Genomic DNA, 18,274 nt, shown 5'->3' with positions numbered 1-18,274 from the left:
TATGTTGTTTAAGTATTTTTGATATACGTATTGGTGAAAAAATATAAAAAAGTATATAATATTGTTTAAAATGTGTAGTTATGTATTAAAACTATGGTGCTAAACAGGCCTAGATAGATGAAGCCTCAGCATGTGATGATGGATGAAGTGAAAGCATAACATACTTGCACATGAAACAAGAAGATGGAAAGACCGAACAGCAGTGGACGCTTGAGGTTGCCGACTTGTACGTAGTTGTGGCCAAAATGATGAACCCATACTACCGCATACACATAGCTTTAATTTATGATGAACCCGTCCAAATGCTGAGGGAGTAAGAGTTAGATATTTTTAAGGGTGTTTGGTTTGTGTTTTCAAGTAATAAATTTTTGTTTTTAAATAATATTATGTTAATTTTTATATAATTTTTTATTTATACGTATTTTTATAAATATTTTTAAATAATAATTTTCAGTTTTTAAACACATTTACTAAATGGATCCTGTTTATTAGAGTATTTTAAACACACATTTTTAGTTTTTAAACAACATTACACGCATTTTTACATATTTTTTTCTTCACACGTATTTTAAAAAATTACAAATAATATTACTCAAACTCTTCTACCAAACGGTCCCTTAATATTGAAAGGCACCATTAACATAATTTTTAATGTTTAAATAATATTATATGTATTTTTTTATATTTTTTATTATTTTTAAAAATATAAATAACATTATTAAAAATTTGTTACTAATTAAGTCTCAAGTGTTGTGAAAATAAAAAAAATATTATAAAAATACTGATATTTAAACATTAACAATGATTGATTAAAGACTGTCAATTACTCTATAGCCGCCCAAGAAAATCTCACGTCAATATTCTTTGCTTTTCAAAGCAAGAATGCCCAGAAAAATTATGACAGACTTTTGGACTGAAATGAGGTAAGAACGGCTAGAGAGGATTGAGATGACAGAACACATACTAGCACACTATTATTGCCTCGTTTACCTCATTGATACTGCCACAAAGACACAGCTGAGGTTTTTTTTCTTTAATGGAAAGTAGTAATTAAAAAAAAATGCATTGAAAATCCCTCACCATCAAAATCCAATCCCAAAACAAAACAAAATTCTGATATTCTCATGTCCACAATCGAGGCTTCACACATTTCTGTCACATGAGATTGGGCTGATAACAGACTATTCCAAACAGGAAGGTTCAGATGGATGGATGAGGGGTCCTTTTCAGATACGTTATATTGAACGGTCAAGATTGATTAGACGGTTTCATCCATGTGTTTTCGGCTGTGGAGATTGGGCTTCGTTTGGTCACCCATCCATCCATCCATCTATCTATCTATCTCTCTCTCTCTCTCTCTCTCTCAACAACAAAATCACAGATCAGATTAGAGAGAGCATGTAGGGGAGAGAGATAGAGAGAGAGAGAGTGCTATATAATTATAGCCTTTACCCTTTAGGCTAAGGCGGGGGTATCTTCTAACGTCAGAAACTCAGAATACAAATCTCTCATTTGCGTCATCCTATAACTATAAGCATAGGTGGGTGAGAGACAGGAAACAATGAGGGACAGAGTTCATGCTAATATTGTATTTGTAGATATCTCAACAAAGTACGTGAGTCAAACGAACTCCATTTTTTTTAACATACTTTTTTAATTTTTAAATAATATTATATATATTTTTATATCTTTTTTTATATATTTTAAAAAATTATATATAATATTACTCAAATTTCTCTACCCAATTCAAGCAAAAATAGCAAGCAACTACAAAAAAAATATATAATTATAATAAGTCGACGTGAAAATAATAAATAGTTAATTATAGCTGCTGGACAAAAAATAATGACAAAAATTTGGATATTTTATATATAATAATGAAACTACCGGCAGAATATTTAGGATGGACATGATCAAAATGAAATGACAGGTCTAATGATAAGGAAAATACTAGTGCTAGTGAATAATAATTAAAAAAATGAAATGGCCAGTTAGATTGTGTGTACGTGTAGCAATTATTCTAATTCACTATCATCAATAGATTCAATAGGATAAGGACCATCAGCCAGATCAGAATGGTTTCAAATATAAGAGATTAAAGACGGTCATCGGTTTTGTGTTTTCAAACAATAATTTTTAGTTTTTAAATAATAAAATACATATTTTTATATATTTTTTTATTTACATATATTTTTATAATTATTTTTAAATAATAATTTTTAATTTTTAAATACATGTATCAAACAGGTCCTAATAATTTGAAAAAAAAAATTCAAATGAAATGAGATGGCGAATTGACAAAAGGGAAAGCCTGAATATGGTATAGGACTATAGGTTCCTCACGTTCCTCCACAAGATTCTAACCTTTTTGTAAAAGCAACCATTATTCTTAAGGAGGATGTCCATTACTATGCAAAAGGTAAATTTCAATAAACTACCTGAGATTGAACTAATATTAACTAGAGTCTGGTTAATGTGTGCTCTAAAGTCATTTATTTATGGTAAAAAATTTTCAAAAATTTTCGAAAATTGTGAATATTTTTTCGATTTTTAAGAAATTTTTTTCTAAAAATGAATAATTATTGTGTTCTTAGGACACACATTAGTAAAATCCTATTAACTAAGTCCTGAACTTTTTAAAAGTGACCATTTTGGTCCCTAATTTCAATTGGGTCTCTAAATGCTGTTAGGGACCGTTATTTTAATCTCAGCCTTTCTTCTCACTCAGAATGTTTATGTTCAATTCTAATATCTCTTGAGTCTTGAGTTCTATTCAAAGTGATTATACAAACATATACACTTAGCCACCAAAAACCTTATACCCTAAAATATCTCTGATTACAAAGCATACAAACATATCCATAATCATTCATACTCCAACAAAAACACTATATTAGACCAATTTTCAGACAAAATCCAAATCAAAAAAATACCCACAGATCCATAGATGACCATACCTAAACCCCACATTTCAAACCCAAATAAAAAATAATAAATGACCAACTCTTTGTCACCAAAAAAAAAAAAAAAAAACACAATCCCTAAACCAACGAAGACCTGAACCAACAAAGGAGGAGGAGAACAATCGGTGACGTTTCTGGTGTGATTCGTTACCTGTGGTAGTTGCAGAGGTCGTGGGTCTCGTTCCCTTGATGTTTGGCACACAAACCTAGACTCAAACCCAAATCCAAACAGAAACACAAATGCAAACTCTCTCTTCCATGGCTCTGAAGCACCAAAGCTTAGTGTCCGTGGCACCCGATTTGAGCCTTCAGTGAGGAACTAGCAGCAACGGTGATGAGGAAAAGCTCGAAAATTCTTAGACAACTGTTTTCATGGCACTGATTCGAAGAGAGAGCACAAGATGATAGCTTTGCCGTTGTGGGTAAGAGAGAAGAGAGAGTGTATGAGCGGGAGAGAAGATAAAGCATCTGAGAGAGAGAATAGAAAGCATTTGAGAAAGAGAGAAGATAAGTGTTTGAGAGGAGAAGCTGAGAATGAGTAACGGACCTAAACGTCGTTTAGAGACCAATTGTATTTAGGGACCAAGTTGGTCACTTTTAAAAAGTTTTGAATCTCGTTAGTATTAGCCCAAATCTCATGGTAGTTTACCGAAATTTACCCTTATGCAAAATACATGTATGTGTGTGTGTGTTTTGAAGCTATGATAACAATATATTTGATCAATGGTGTGGTTAGAACTTAGAACCAAAGTTCATTCTAAAAATTTGTGTCATAAACCTTGCAACTCCATAATATTATGCAAGATCCTTCAATTCTTGATTAAAAAATTGAAAGTACAATTGGGGATGTTAAGGTCTTGTTATCAGTCTTTAAAGTGTGGAGTATTTCTGTTTTTGTTATACCCAGAGGCCAATTCGATGACCCATAAACGTTCTTCACGAGCATCCCTCAATGGCCAGTGCATCTTTTGAGCAAAGGGAGAAGAATTCAATTTCTACATCTTTTCCATACAGCAAAATTACCATCACAGTAAATTATGTGATTTGATTTATTGATTTCCACCTCATTTTAGCATTATAGCATTACATCCTTTGAAATCAAAATAGAAATCCTTTATAGCCACTTTATATCAATTGCTAAATATATTATAGATTTGAAATATAATGTCTACTATAGCATGCTCTTCTCTAATATTAAGTGTTTTCATTGAGAAGCTAATGAACTTTACAACTAACATCGCATATCAAAAACCTTAATACCGAGCACCAATCCTTGCGAAACCTTTTAAATTTGTTTAAAGGTAAGAGCATCCATAGTAAATCTGCTAAATGTGCCAAATGCCAAATATTTGGCACACCAAACACAAAAAATCCCTTTTATCAGATGTGTTAAATGTTGCAAATTTTTGCAACATTGAACAGTACCGTGGCAATTTGCCACGGTACAGACGAGCCATGGCAAAAATATATACTCTTATTTTATTCTGTTTTCTCTCTCCTCATCACAGATATCTCTCTCTCCGTCTTCTCATCTATGTCTTCTCTATTCGTCTTTCACAGCAAGCCGATCACCAAAGCCCACCACTCGACGCCACCGATCTCACCAAAGACCACCACTCAACGCCACTGACCATCTGTCTTCTCTATTCCACTTCGGGTTTTTTTTTTTTTTTTTTTTTTTTTTTTTTTTCCGTTTATGTTTTTTGGCTGTGGTTTGATGGGTGGGTTGGGCAATGGGTGGGTTCGGATGGGCAGATCGGTGGTGGGTTGGTTCGGATTGTGGGTTATGGCGGTGGGTGGGTTGAGTTTCATGGGTTATGGGTTATGGCGAATTGGTGGTGGTGAATCAGTTGTGATTGTGGCTGTGTTTTTTTTGGTGGCTATGTGATGGCGAATCGGTTGTGATTGTGGCTGTGGGTTATGGCAAATCGGTTGTGATTTTGGTGGTTGTGTGTGCGTGTGTTTTTTTTTTTTTGGGTGATTTTGGCCGCAACAATTTTTGGTTGTTGTTGTAATTGCTGTTGTTGATGATGATGAGGAGGAGGAAGGAATTTAATATATTCTTTTAATGTAGTGTAAATATTATTTTAATGTATTGAATTGAAGAATAAAATATCTGATAAATGAGATATTGTAAAATGATGCGATAAAATAATAAAGTAAAGTTTTAGTGTTGTAAAATGACATTTTTTTTGCAATATCTGCTACGGATGCTCTAACCCTTGCAAAACCTAAAATTTCAATTCTCAAGACAAAGGGCATGAGCAAATATCTTATCATATAAAGCTGTAAGTACTCTAATACAATGCACAAGATAGACGGTAGCCCAACACATGACTTTTTTGACACTTGTGTTTAGGTCACATTCAGTGCACTAAAGCACTTAACACATGCCATGTCCTATCTTATCCAATTGTGAGCTGGACTAAATGTGAATGTTTCATCCCAAACAACATTTAACACCCACTTTTTAAAATAAAATAAGTAAATAATGTATTCATCAAGTCAAAAGAACACAATCACAATCACAATCATAGTATTTATAGGATGTAAATAAGTCGTGTCAAACTAAACAATAAAAATTTGAGCTTATTTATTTTATTTTATTTTAAACACAAGTTGAAATCGAACTAATTACCAAATAAGATCACATGTTCAAGCTTGGTTCGTTTTCTAGCTTGAGCTTGTTCCTGAGTTACTTGATTAACTTATTCGTTTATATATAGTAATAGTAAAACCATGACTGAATTTTTATTTACCATTTTCACAAATCTTTGAATTTTTATAACAAATAGTTTGTTTATATTATCAATAAATCACAAATAAAATTCGATATCATGTGAACTTATTTACAAATTTACACAATCTAATCTCAACTATAAATAAATATATTTTTAAACAAGTAATATAATACAATATAATATAATATATGATTAAATCGAGTTTCATGTTCATGAGCTAATTTATAAACACATTATTATGTTTGAGTTTAACTCGTTTAATAGTCAAGCCTAAACTTGAGCATGAACTTAACTTGTTTGCTAAGTAAACAAGCTTTCCAGCTAAGCTCGAGCCATTCATAAACTTAATTCATTTACACTTACACGAGAGCATACAGTGACTTGCTTACTACTTTCTTTGAACAAACACCAATTGATGATCAAAATTGAAAAAAAAAAAAATATATATATATATATATAAAAAATAAAATAAAAAAAAACAATTCCAAGATTTTTTTTTCCAAAATAGATACGACAACATCAACAATTGCAATTCCAGTTACGATGCTCCATTCCACATGATAATTGATAGATGTTTTAGCTTTCTTGCACAAATTTAATCCCCAACTGGAGTGCTGGAAACATTGCATGTAGATGGTATCAACAGTTTTACGAATTCTCATTCTAGATTGTGAATCTGTGATCTAGCTAAATCAACGATTCAACATGATAGGTTCTACACCACTATAGCTTTCTTGCACAAATTTAACCTCCAACTGGAGTTCTGGACACGAGTCCAATACATAATCTTTTTTTAAAGGTCACATGACTAAAATTCAATGGACTAAATTGAACACTTCATTCCTGACCCTAAACCGATCTTCCAGATTCACTCAAATATCAAACCAACCCCCCCCCCCCCCCCCCCCCCCCAAAAAAAAAAAAAACAAAAAACTCATTAGCAATTCTTGTCATCTAGAATTTTCAAAAACCATATATTATCTGCCATTTGTTTTCACATTCAACCCTTATTCTTAAGATGTTTAAAAGAGTTTCAAATTACCTTACAAGATCTCAAACACCTAAAGTGAAAAGATTGCAGACTTTTCTTATTAAAAAAAAAATTATTTTGTCAGCATAAAGAGAAGCATGTAAGCAACCCTAGTGCATGGGAAGGGAGCATACAAAGGCTACTTTCCTTGAGTATAATGAATAAACATCATGTCCAAGATTTTTTTCCCCAAATAGACAAAATTTTCTCACCTGTTTCCAAGCATGAGATACCACCTCCAAACAGACATGGTTGTCACACGGACCATTCTAGCTTCCTTAAGCCATGTAATCTCCAACTGGAGTTCTGGAAACATTGTTTGTAAATGTTATAAAATGTTTTATGAATTCTCATTCTGGACTGTGATTAGCTAGATCACCCCAACTGTAGTAACAGACCTTGCACTATGATCATGCCCATACTCTTAATACAGAATGGAAGCGCATATGAAAATCATTTTTCTGTAATTGCATTCCACAATCTCTCATATGTTTTAATTAAATGCATGTCACAGGACATCTTAACGGTTCAGATGTATAGTCAGTTGCTAATATCAGTGAAAAATGAGAGAATCAACACACCAAGAGTGAGAATTTGGACTTAGATGGCTGATCAGATGGGTTTTTGCCAAAGATAACAGGTGATTTTTATCCCAACTTTCCAACCCCACTCTTGGATCTTTGGAGACTGAACTGAATCCAAATTGAAACATCACATTAATTACCATTAAAACCAAATTACTCTTAAAAGCATTAAAAATAGTGAAGATGACATACTAATCTAAAATTATTCTAAATAGCATGGGGGACTTAATTTCATTTATTTAAAAAAAAAAAAAAAAAAAGAAGAAGCAAGGGGACCTACTATAAGGGACCTTAATTGCCTATGTGGAGGACAGTGGCCAAGTTTGTCAAATAATATATGTGGCACAGCAAGCTTTGCTCTATTCAGATATTTTGGGGCAACTTCTTATGTATAACACAACTTCTTAAATCCAAAATAACTACTTAATTTTGATTGAACTCGTGTATCCATCTAGTTGAAACAATCAATTTCACTGTATATATGAAACACTCTAGAAAGATTTAGAAGAACCTCGAGAATTTGCATCTGTACATTCATGTCAAGCAGCAACGGGTTTCTGTTCATTAAAACATTTGGGGGGAGTCTTCTGGACATTGTAGCATGACTTGTTTATCTACATTGCCAGTTAGGTGTTTACTTGAATTCCAGATTCAAGAAGAAAATTTTTGTGAAAGACTTGGAAGTTGTTTATCCTACAAGGCATCAACCCTTTGAATTTTTTGACTGGTGATTTGGGTAGAGAAAATTGAAAATTCCACATGAATTGTCTAAAAAACTAGATGGGCTTTTCCTTCAACGCTGGAATTTAAGATGAAAATTATTGTGAAAGTGGTTTATCCAACCTCAACTTAAATACTCGACTAGCGGGTGGTTCAATGGAAATTGTCAGTTTGACATGAAAATTGTATCTCCATGGTAAAACATTTATTCTAGATCCCATCTACTAATTTATATGTTCAACAGGGAATCATTCTATCAGCCAACTTCACTTGCACTTTGCAAATGATGAGAGAGGAGAGTCCTCAATTTTCCAGTGTCTTCACTGCTGGAGGAAATGGGCATCTTTCCCAGATCATTGTAGACATGTCCTGTTGTGTGTCTGTTAATAGGGGAAATAGGAACATGGCAATGCTGGCCAGACTGGGAAGATATCACGTGAGAAAATGGGTTTCTTAATGATTTCCTAATGGATTGAGTGTCTAAAATTTTTTCCAGATGAGCACAGCCTTTTTCCTCAATACAGCCAAGTGAGAGAACATTTATGGGTGGCCTCATTGATATTGAAGTTTTCCTTTGCAGTCTTCTCTTCTTCTTTTTATGTGCGCGCGGGGGGTGGGGGGTGATTATTAAGTTACATATTTATCCAAATACAGATATCTATAAATGGCATAGAAGCACAATAAAAATGCAACATAAAGATTACTTACCATCGCTGCTGCTCTACCCACAACATCTCTGCACCAGCCATTTCATTTTCATTTCCAAGTACCTTCTGTCAAGTCTTAGCCTTGAATTTGTAGGTGACATTTTTCCTGAATATATATAAAAAGACAGAAATAAATATCCCAACAAATTAAGAAAAGAAGTGTGCAGGACAAACCAAAACAATCAACAAGAAAATTAAAGAATATAAGAATAAAGGATAGAAGGAGTCAACACTTAGGGGTGGTTGGAGTCCACACTAGACCATGGAGACAATTTCAATAAAAATCTTTCTTCATCAAAATAATCTCCTTTTGATAGGAATACAATACTTTGCTTATATAGGAATACTAAACCCTAATTCTAACTGGCGTAGAAAACCCTAATTTCTTATTACAAATATAACCTTGCTTCTAAAATTAAAATACTAATAATCTAATAAACTACTAGGACCTAAAATAAAAATATAATTGGACAATAAAAATACAATTGACTTACAAAATAAAATAAAACTAAATTAAAATAATATCTGAAAAATACTCAAATCCATTTCCATTCCTAGAAGAGTCTCCATTCACATGTACATGCTTACATCCCATCATCCAATAACATCCTAGAATGCCACCAATTCTATGAATGCTATCATGTCTTGCTTGAATAAGGAGCCTGCTGCACGAGAGTGAGTTGGAATCTAGTTGACCAGACACAATAAACAACTACAAGTTAGAGAAAGAGCATCAGGAATAGCTGCAAAATGCAACATTAGCAGTGAAAATATCTCTCTTTCTTCAGCTTCTAATACAGAAAATAAAAGACTCACAAAATTTTATACTCTGCTGTATTTTCAAACAGTGGAACCCTGGTTATCAACTCTTTTGACAAACATTTTACAATAGGAAGTAACATAAACCATAGGATGCAGACAGATTTATAGGCCACCTTAGACAACCTACTCCCTCAAAGCAAGAAGCAGAAGTATTTAGTCTTTAGAGAACCAAGCCTTTGGGCGTGGCGAATGCAAGCTGCTCCAACTTCTATCAAGGTTGTAATAAACACACAAGATTACAATATGGAATAAGGTGTAGTAGATTGTCACCAGTGAATCACATTACATCCACGGCAATTTGGGGTATACATCCTGTAAGGACTGTGATTTAATTCAAACATCCAATATTTGAGTCGAATGCAATCAAACGTACCTAGCATTACTACATTTCTCCTTTAGTAGCAAAGCCCTAGAATCCTAAGTGTTAGGGCACAAGAAATGCAGTTGCCTAGACAAACTTGGCATTTTTCTGAGGGTCTTTCCCCTCAAGTTACAGATGATTCAAAATAATGCAGGAAAGTACACCAAGGATTGATGAACCTACAAACAATTTCCAACAATCTCAGTACTTCATATCATAAACTTTTCCTATACTTTACAACAGGTTGGACTATTATGATGACCTAAATCACTGAACTTGTACTTTGATTATTAATCACAACCTAATACTAAAAACATTAATATGGAAATTTACTCACAACCCAATACCAAAAAAATTAATATTGAAACTTACAGGCTTTCCATATTAATCACATAAACAGGCTTTCCTCAACTCAGATCACCTAGGATTGCTAATGCACATTGCTTTCCAATGAGTGGCCAAAAACAACAAAATAGTAACGAAGAAAATTTAATTCAACACCCATCAAAATTCATATAGAATTTAGCACCAAAAAAAAAAAAAAATCATACATCATCAAAGTGCTCTATTAGCATACAACAGATTGCACAAACTTGACACCAAATTGTTTTCCCCATTTTTTTTTTATTAATTTTTTACAACAAAAGAATACGAATAGCAAACACAACCTAGTATTTTTCATAAAGCAACAATGAAATTGAAACCCCAAAAACCGTGGGATTTACTTTACACAAGAAAGAAAAAAAAATTCACAGCAAACTCTATAGGGGTTTCAATTGGAAGCTACAGCGAGTCAGCGATGGTGGGTTTGGGCGTGCTGGGCTCAGAGTCGGAGATGATGGGCTTGGAGAGCAAGAAAGGTCGGTCATGGGCCTCGTCGATTTCGTCTTCTTCGAGGTCGGTGGTGCCGAGGTTGATACAGGAGCAGCGTTCCAGTGAGGCGAAGAAGGCGGAGGCTACGTTGGAGCCTACCCAGTTGGCCGCACGATCTATCTTTTCGCACGATATGAAGCTGCAGTTTGTCTCCATCGTTGGATCTTTTCTTCGTTTCTTTGATGATTTTGTTTTCAGAGAGAGAGAAAGGATAGTGTAAAGAGAGGAAGAGATAGGATGTGAATGTAAATGTAACTGAACGTCGTCTTTGTCCGTTATATGGGCACTTGCCGGAAAATTGACGTTTTTTTTTATTTCTAAAAGCATTGGATATAACAAAAATAATTTCTTCTCTCTCATTTTCTATTTTATCATTTGGGTTAATTTTTTTTTTTTACTTTTTTTTTTCTTTTTTTAAAGGCAAAAGGGAAAGGTATGGGCATTTCCATTGGCAATTGTAAATGATATATATAGGAAAATTTTAGCATAAAAGTACAAAAAGAGTTTAGCAGCCGAACTTATAAAAACTTACAATTGCAATTTTTTTTTCGCAATTGTACTATAGTGTCATCCTACATTATAATATATTTTAATTGATAAAGTGAAAGCGAGATGGGGGAAAAGAAAGAGAGAGAGTTGTATTGGAATATATTATATTATTTTAGTCGATAATATATATTATTTTAGTGAATAGAATAGGAAAATAAAAGTTGGAATATTGGGTGTATTGTAAAATGGTATAGTATAGTTGATAAAGTAGCTTTTTGGAAGGGCAAAATAGGATATGATTACATTTTTCATTGTGAATGCTCTAACGGAGGATTGCAAACCTTTGATGAAGGCTAGGCCATGGCCATCCAAACAGGTGTATGTTGCTGTCAATAAATTTGATTGAGACTATCTAGACTCTAGACACTAGACACTAATCTATCATGAATTTACCCTCTCACATGGGGTAAATCCGACATCTACACAAACATGGGTTAAAGTTGGCTCAGGTTTAAGGTTAACCTGCCAATTGAATGGATAAGGAAGTCAGTCAAGTAAATGACAACTATTTTTTTAAAAGAGAGAGAGAGAGAGGACTGAATATTGAATTTGAAAATGAAAAGGAAAAAAAAAAAAAGGATGGGAAGTGTTTGAGTTTTGATCCAATCAATGAGTGAATGACACCCAATCTCTAAATATGGCAGGATTGTTATATAATTTTCAATCGGGTTGGTTTGGGCGAGGTGAGAAATCACCCAAATTGATACCCGAACTAAGAATCATTGGTTTCAAGTATCACAGAACGTGATCAACTGTCCTACCATTCAAAGACATCCATGATTCTTCGAGTCAAATTGGATTGGATAGGCAATGTTAGGACATATGTGATTCATGTTAGGAACATATGTCAACATTTTATGTATTGATTAATTTTTTGACAAAATGCACTTTACTTGTAATTGGATAGATCTAAGATGTGTTTAATACTTCAAGGAACAAGGTTTCAAATTCAAGTGTTAAACCCATGCAAGTTTGTCCAAGAATCAAGTAAGAAATTGCTGAATTTTAAATCTCAATAACTAGCATTTATCGAGGTTTAAAAGTTGCTGAAGTCTGTAGCTCGACAGCTATCTCGATAGATAACTATTTATCGAAGTTTATGAAACTCAGTTTTTCAAAGCTGTTTTTCATCCAATTCGTGAGTATGTGTTTGGGTTTTCTTTTCTCACAACCCTAAACATATATAAGGATTATTTTAAGGGTCATCAAAGAGGACACAAGTTACACGAGTGTAGAGCAAAGTTTTGTTCATGCAAATTGTGATCGGAAACCTAGTTTACCCTAGTTCATCATGAAGAAGCTACTGTGTTTGTACATCGTAGGGATTTGTGACCAAGCAACTTTGTGATCTTCATCGTGTGATGAACAGAAGAATTTTGCAGCCAACATCCTTCTTAAGTTGGTGATCAAATCGCGTATTGGGATCCGCGCATCTTTTGGTTAGTCAAGTACTGGGAGCCGTGCAATACAAGGAGAGATTGTCATTACTGAACAAGTCCAATTGGGTATTGGAGTAAGGGTTCAACTATAGGAAGGTATAAGGTATTAAGATTCCTTTACTTGTAACTGCTTGTTGTGATAATAATGAATTCTCGGGAATGATGACCTTAAAATTACCCGGTGGAATTTTTGCTATGTACGTTTTCCCTACTCGTAAACAAATCACTGTGTCACTTAATTTTAGCTGCATATTTAGTTATTTGGTGATTTATTTATGCTACCACGTACATTACATGTTAATCTGATTAATTAATAAACTTGGCTAATTAATCAATTAATATTTCACAAGGGGCCAACACATTTTTGGCCTATCAAGTGGCATCAGAGTGGACACACTCTGATTAGGTTTTAATCTTTGCTGTGTGATCCATTGATCTCTATTTGTCATGGATAGAGGACAGTCACTCATTGTACCTCCTTTATTTAATGGTACTAACTATGCATACTGGAAAGTACGCATGAAAGTTTTCTTGCAGTCTTTAGATGAGAAAGTGTGGTAAACTGAGTTCTATGCCAAGCTCAAGGACATAGTGAACTCAGCTTTCAATCTTGGGGAAACCATTTTCAAACCCAAGATTGTGAGAAAGGTGCTCAGATCTCTGCTCGAGAGATTTCATGCCAAGATCACTACTATAGAGGAATCAAAGGATATTGACAAGATTCCTTTGACAGAGCTGGTTGGTAATCTGCAGACCTATGAGTTAGGTTTGATAAGGATTGACAAGTTGGGTAAGGGCAAGAGCATGACATTGAAGGCCAAGAACAGTGACACGGATGAGTCTTTTGACGATGAAGATTATAAAATGAAGTCCTACATCACCCAGCAATTCAAGAAATTCATGAAAAATGCCAATGCAAAGGCTTCGACAAGGACCATAGGCAATCAAGTTCTTCTCAGTCTAAGAGCCAAGACAAAGGGAAGAAGGATGCTAGGGATGACGGTCAGTACACTGTTCCTTCAGGACCCAAATGTTTCAGGTGTCAAGGCTTTGGTCACATGAAACAAGAGTGCCCTACCTATCTCAAGTTTATTGGGAAAAGCAAGGCACTTGCTGCAACTTTGAGCGACACCGAACCTGAGGATGATTCTAAAAATGAGAATGACGGAATCCTAAATGCCTTCACCGCTACTGTCAATCTTACTGAGGGGATTGTAGAAGATGTGGATGAAGAAGAAAACTTAGTGGAATCAAAATTTGAGAAGATGGATGAACAATATGACATCATATTGCCTATGCAAAGTTATACAAGGTCTCTAAAAAGCACGAGAAGCTGTATAGGTTGGCCACCAAGAAGCTCAATGATGTAAAGCTTGAACAAGAATAACTTTCCACCAAGTTTGATGAAGCAAATCAGACCATTGGAACATTAAGGTTTGAAAATAATTTCTTAGCTGAGAAAACCAAGAAGCTTGAGGCTGAAAAATTCCAAGTGAGAGCTCAGTTGGAGAGGACCTTAAGTGTTAAGATTGATGAGATGCTTAGCATGTAAAAATTTGCCTCCGATCGAACAGGTTTAGGGTATGATTTTTCTTCTCCTAATATTGCTTCTTCTAATACTATTGTTTTTGTTTCTCCTGCTAATTATATTGAATCTGAGAATAATGATGCTAAAAATGTGATAGCTAGTGAGAACATAAATAAGGATAAATCTATCTTAGGAGCACCAACTAAGCTTGCTAAGAAAGAAACCAAAAATTCTAGGCCTAAGAAGAGTAATACTCAAAAGTCCAAAGAGAAGAAGCAACATCTCTGTCATCATTGTGGAGCAGCTGGACATACTCGACCAAATTGCTACAAGTGGTAAGTCACTCAGCAGAGCAACAACATGGTCTCAACAGAAAACCTGAGTCAGTTTCAATCCTCTCTTGCTCCTCTTGGAGATCTCCTCAAGGCCTTCATATTCCTTACGAACTTGAATGGTTGCAATTCTTCCCCCACTCCACCGGTTCAAGGGTTCGCTAAAAGGAAAGGTTCTTCTAAGGTGTGGAAGGAAAAAAGCTCTAAGTGATTCAGTCATTTCTCTTTCTCTCCATCTTTTTGTTGTGTTTGCATTACTTGTGTGTTTTGCTTTCTTATTTTGAGACAGTCTAGTTTTTATGCATTACTTTAATTGACATGTTTTTGTTTGGTTGTTTTTCAGTTTTGTTTTATTTTTTTTTCATTCATAAAAAAAAAATTTTGAAAAATAAAAAAAATACAAAAACAGTGTGTATTTGTGTACATTGAATGACCAATGAAACAAAATTTTCTAAAACTTTGTATCTCTTGTAGCTTAGATGAGCATCTTTAAGCACAACTAAGCAAATGAGCTTTGTGGCTCATTATTTGTGATGAGTAAGGTTAAGTGATCTCTAATACTTAACACTCGTATCACTCTTTTTGACGGGAAGGACTAGAAAATTCTAAGAAAAATGCATTAATAACCATTTCACCACTGTTACCCGTCAATCATGAAATGATATATGTATGCTTCAGTATAGCAAAAGTGCAATGCCAAAAAGCTTAACATAATTGGGTATTTCTTTTCTCTCTTTTATATGCCCATGCATGATATGCTTAATAAAAGAAAAATATGTAAAGAAAAATTAAAACAAAAAGATCAAAATGTTTTATATATGATTACAAGTGTGCATTCTAGGAGATGTGGGAGTTATAGGATGTACCTCGAAGGTGATAGTCCCCATCAAACAATTATAATCGTGTGCGAGTTAAATTGATTTATTCATATCTCAAATCGTCATAACATAGAGACATTTATGCAATCTTACGATAATTTCACAAATAACACGCAATATTCTTTGCTACTTTTGATACATGTGCAGGTACAATGTGATTTGGTCATCCTTGTGTTAATGTATGTTCACTAAACTGTCTTAACTTATTTTTGACATATAAAATTGATTAGACGTGTTTAGTGTGTGTGTGTTTATGGATCTATGTGCTTAACATTTTTTTTTTGAGAGATGATTTTGAGAGTTTAAAATGTTGTTTGGATCTTTGGTTGAGTTGCATGTTTGATTGCATTCATGTCTATGTTTTTCTCTTCTTGAAAAATTGTTTTCAAAGCAATCTCGACAGCTTCTCGACAGCTAGGCTATCTATCAAGCTTTTCAGCTTTTTCTTATCGTAATCTCGATAGCTTCTTAATAGCTCCTCGATTTATCGAGAAAGTTTCTGTCTCCTTGATAGATGCTCGATAGCTCATCGATCCATCGAGCTCCTCTTAGCTGTGGACACCTATGGATAGCTGCTCGATAGTTGTACCTCTTCAAGCCTTTAAAGCTCGACACCTCTCGACACCTCTCGATCTGTTGAGAATTAAGAAGGTCTATATGTAGGATCCGCCTGACTTTTCTTCATTTCTTCTCGATCACTCTCGATTGTTTTCTTTCTTTTCACCTCCCAAACTCACTCTTCTCACTCCAAACTTCATCCTTAAGGGTTTTTCGGCCTAGATCAAGTATTTCTTCATTGGTAAGGTCCTTTTTTTTTTTTTTTTTGAAAGTGATTGGTAAGGGTCCTTAATCCTTCATTCTTCATGAATTTCATGTATTTGACCTAACTTTTTGGGTTTTTGAAATTTTTTGGGGTTTTTCAAAATTGATGAAGTTTCTGTGCAATTTTTGGGATGGGCTTTGTGAAAATGGCTTTAAATCATCATGCATTGCATTATAACAATGTTTCATGCATCTTAGATGTGTGTTTACCTTGTTGCAATGATTGTGTGCTGGCAGGTTTGGATTGGGTTGAGCCCATGATGTATTTACTATTGCACATCACATGCTCATGCATTTTCATGCATACGTACCTTACATTCTCTATATTCTTATATATTGATTGTGATTGGTGCTTTTTTGCGTGTTTCTCTCTCTCACTCTCTTCTTGTTTCTGTTAGTTGCTCTATGGCACCTAAACGAAAATCCACTCCGTCCTGGAACCCTTTTCATTTCGGGGCATCTTCTTCTTCTGATCCTACTCCTTCTCATATTCAATTCCGTGATGATAAAGCCCGCAAGGACTTTTTAGAGAACTTTTTTAGACGAGGCATTCATTTGGAATGCCAAGTTATTTTGTCGAACTTTTCTGACACTGACCTACCCACTGTCATTCACAGTAGGAGTCGGGAGTCACTGTGTGACATCTCGGTCACTTGTCCATCCGTGCTTATTCAGGAGCTCTACTCCAACATGCATGGATTTGATTATTCAGTACCTCATTTTTTTATTCGCGTTCGAGGTACGCGCATCATGGTCACACTGAATATAGTATCTGACGTGCTCCATGTCCCTAGGGTAGCGCATCTTGACTACTTTGGTTGTGATTGTCTTAAGACCGTGTCTAAAGATGAGCTTATGTCCTCTTTTTATGAGCGTCCCTCTGATTGGGGTGATCATCAGTTCACTATTTGTTCAGCCTTTGCTAAAGGTCCTAGGTTCATTAACATGGTTATGACATTTTGTTTTGCATCCTCTCTCTTATTATAACTCCATTACAGAGTCTCGTGCTCGGTTTCTGTTATCCCTCATTAAGCATCTTACCATAGACTTTCCCTCTCATTTCATTCTTTCACTCATAGATGTGTATAATGATACGGCGACCCGTGATAAGCTCATCTTTCCTTCGGCTATCACGAAGATTCTACGCCATTTTTTTGTTCCCTTTCCCGTTTTCGACCACTTCCATGTTATGTGTGCCATAGATGCCGCTATCGTTAAATGGAGCGACGTGTAGCTACATTCGAGGCGGTGCGGGTCGACGGTTCCTCCAGCTTCTACAGCTCCGTCCACATTTGCTTTCTCTTCTTCTACGGGTGGTGTGACTCTCGAGAACATCATGGCACAGCTTGTGCGTATGGATGCTAGCCTCGACACTCTCAGTGATGAGTTGTGTCAGGTGAACACCCGTGTTAGTCATATTGCACGACAACAAGCTGTCAGGGGTGGCTTCGTTGCTTTTCCTCCTCCTACTTTAGAGGCTTCTAAGGATGAAGACGATGATGGTGATAGTGATGCTATGGTTGCTGAGGATGATGGTGCTAGCTCTTCCAATACTGATAAGATGTCTACATGATATACTTACCCTTTGTCACTTGTAACAAAAAGAGGAAGTAGTTTTGGATATGAAAGTTGTCATACTCATAGGGAGAGGGTTAGTATAGAGGATTTTTGTTAGGGGGAGTGTTCTTATTTTGAGGGATGCAGTGAGGATTTTTATATATTTTTTTCTTTTCTCTCTATTTTAGATATGTTGTTCATGTACCTTAGATCTTGTGATCATATTGTGATAGCAAACCTTGTCCTTGTTGGTATATATACATTTGAGGTTGTTATTACAGTTCTTACTATCTTTACATATGTTGTTTATTTTCTCTCTTTATGCACATGTTTCTTATATAATGTATGCAATATTATATTTTTGTTTC

Source organism: Castanea sativa, chromosome 12, assembly GCF_040712315.1.
Source record: "Castanea sativa cultivar Marrone di Chiusa Pesio chromosome 12, ASM4071231v1".
NCBI lineage: Eukaryota > Viridiplantae > Streptophyta > Magnoliopsida > Fagales > Fagaceae > Castanea > Castanea sativa.
Note: the sequence above shows the minus strand (reverse complement) of the source record.